Here is a 3,247-nt window from a genome sequence, read left to right on the forward strand (position 1 = left end):
TACAAAGAAATTATGAAACAAAAAGGGGGTATACGTGAGAACTTTGAAAATTATTTCATTTTGCAAAACAAATTTGACAGTATACGTCGTGCCAAAAAATCTAGTTATTGGAGACACTTCGTTAATGGCTTGTCAAGAGAAACATCAATGAGTACTCTTTGGAACACAGCCAGGAGAATGAGGAATCGAAACGTGACTAATGAAAGCGAAGATTTTTCGAATCGTTGGATATTTAATTTTGCCAAGAAAATTTGTCCCGATTCTGCTCCTGCGCAGAAAATCACTCGCGATGCTCCCACAAGTAACGATTTCATAGATTCGCCTTTGACAATGATGGAATTCTCAATTGCACTCCTCTCATGCAACAATAATGCTCCAGGACTAGACAGAATTAAATTCAACTTGGTGAAGAATCTGCCTGACCTAGCAAAAAGACGCTTGTTGAATTTATTCAATAAGCTTCTTGAGCAGAACATTGTCCCACACGACTGGAGACAAGTGAGAGTTATCGCAATTCCAAAACCGGGAAAACCAGCCTCCGATCATAACTCGTATCGACCGATTGCAATGCTATCCTGCATCAGGAAATTGTTGGAAAAAATTATCCTACGACGTCTCGACAATTGGGTTGAGGCGAACAGCTTGCTATCAGATACCCAGTTTGGTTTTCGGAGGGGAAAGGGAACGAATGATTGTCTGGCGCTACTTTCGTCAGAAATCCAACTCGCTTACGCAAAAAAAGAACAAATGGCGTCTGTGTTCTTAGACATAAAAGGAGCATTCGACTCAGTCTCCATTGATGTTCTCTCGGAGAAGCTACATCAATGTGGTCTTTCACCAATATTAAATAATTATTTATACAATTTATTGTCAGAAAAGCACATGCATTTTTCATATGGCGATTTGGCGACACTCAGAATAAGTTACATGGGCCTCCCACAAGGCTCTTGTCTAAGCCCCCTTCTCTATAATTTTTACGTGAATGACATTGATAATTGTATTGTCAGCCCATGCACTTTAAGACAACTTGCAGATGATGGCGTGGTTTCTGTTACAGGACCAAAAGCTATAAATTTACAACAACCATTGCAAGATAGCTTGGATAATTTATCAATTTGGGCTTTAAAGCTGGGCATCGATTTCTCTACTGAGAAAACAGAGTTGGTCGTTTTCTCAAGGAAGCGTGATCCGGCTCAGCTTCAGCTCCAGTTGGTTGGTAGAACGATAGCCCAAGTCCTGACTTTTAAATACCTTGGAATTTGGTTCGATTCTAAAGGCACATGGGGAGGCCACATTAGATATCTAATAACGAAATGCCAACAAAGGATAAATTTTCTGCGAACAATAACTGGATCATGGTGGGGTTCTCATCCAAGTGACATGATAAGATTGTATCAAACAACAATACTTTCAGTAATGGAATATGGGTGCATCTGTTTCCGTTCAGCTGCGAACACTCACATTATTAAACTGGAACGGATACAATATCGTTGTTTACGAATTGCCCTAGGTTGCATGCAGTCGACCCATACGATGAGTCTTGAAGTACTAGCGGGAGTTCTTCCTTTAAAAGACCGTTTCTGGGATCTCTCCACTCGTTTACTTATTCGATGTGAGATTATGAACCCACTGGTAATTGAAAATTTTGAAAGACTTGTCGAGCTTCAACCCCAAACCAGATTCATGACAGTGTATTTCAATCACATGTCACAAGAAATAACGCCTGCTAGGTATGTTCCCACATACGTCAATATACTAGATATTCCTGAATCCACTTTATTCTTCGACACGTCCATGCAAGCAGAGATTCGTGGAATTCCGGATCATCTACGCTCGCGGGAGATCCCTAAAATATTCACAAGTAAATATCAACACATAGACTGCCTTAAAATGTTTTACACTGATGGGTCACGAATCAGTGAGGCCACTGGTTTCGGTATTTTCAACAATAATTTTTCAATTTCTCTCAAACTTGCAGAACCCGCCTCTGTTTATATAGCGGAACTAGCAGCAGTTCACTATAGTTTTCAAATAATTAATACTTTACCCCCGAACCATTACTTTATCCTCACTGATAGTCTCAGCACAATTGCAGCTCTACGCTCAAAGAGGATTGATAACCACGATCCATTCTTTTTGGGGAAGATACGAGAATCTCTGAGTAACCTGACAAGAAAATGTTATAAATTTACCCTAGTGTGGCTCCCCGCCCATTGCTCTATTGCGGGCAATGAGAAAGCTGATAATTTAGCCAAGATTGGTGCACTAGATGGTGAAATATATGAAAGACCCATCGCTTACAATGAATTTTATAGCGCTTCTCGACAGAGGACACTTGCTAGTTGGCAAACATCTTGGGACAATGGAGATATGGGACGATGGCTACACTCAATTATCCCTAAAGTATCAACGAAGGCATGGTTCAAAGGATTGGATGTAAGTCGGGACTTCATCCGTGTGATGTCTAGGCTCATGTCCAATCATTATACTTTAGATGCGCATCTCCGTCGTATTGGGCTCGCTGAGGGTAATCATTGTGCTTGTGGAGAAGGTTACCATGACATTGAGCATGTTGTTTGGTCCTGCACTGAATATCGTGAAGCCAGATCACAATTAGTAGATTCTTTACAAGTCCGAGGAAGACCAATCCATGTTCCTGTTAGAGACATCCTGGCGTATCGCGATCCTCTATACATGGAACTTATCTATCATTTTCTAAAAACAGCGTCTGTCAAAATTTAATTAAATTCATCTCCTCATACTCTCATCCAAGGCTAATCATTCACCAATTAAATTGTCCTAGAATATTTAGTTTTTAAATTTAGACAATAACAGAAAAAAAGTAAATAAATACACCCGAAAATACTAGATCATTATGAAATACAACAATGTAAGGAAAAAAGCAAACAATAAAGTGATTTCAGTGTTAGTTTTAGACAAAGTACTAGTATAGTTAAAATTAGTCTTAAGGATTTTTGTAACGTGCTATGTAAAAAAAGAAACTGGCGTAAAAAGCTTTTGCAAATGCCGTGTCAAATAAACGTATGGAAAAAAAAAATGATAAACTCAATATAGAATGGTCACGATTATTTCAGGTGCTATTCAAATGTTATTCTGGTTCACTCTAAAATTGGCAGTCTGATGCTCAAACATCCGGCGTCTGTTAAAATATCGTATGCATGACAACTATCGTTTGTTGACATATGTAAATATTGAACAAAATTTGATACTTATGTACCCTTTCCTA

Source organism: Topomyia yanbarensis, chromosome 1 (assembly GCF_030247195.1).
Source record: "Topomyia yanbarensis strain Yona2022 chromosome 1, ASM3024719v1, whole genome shotgun sequence".
In the NCBI taxonomy this organism is placed as follows: domain Eukaryota; kingdom Metazoa; phylum Arthropoda; class Insecta; order Diptera; family Culicidae; genus Topomyia; species Topomyia yanbarensis.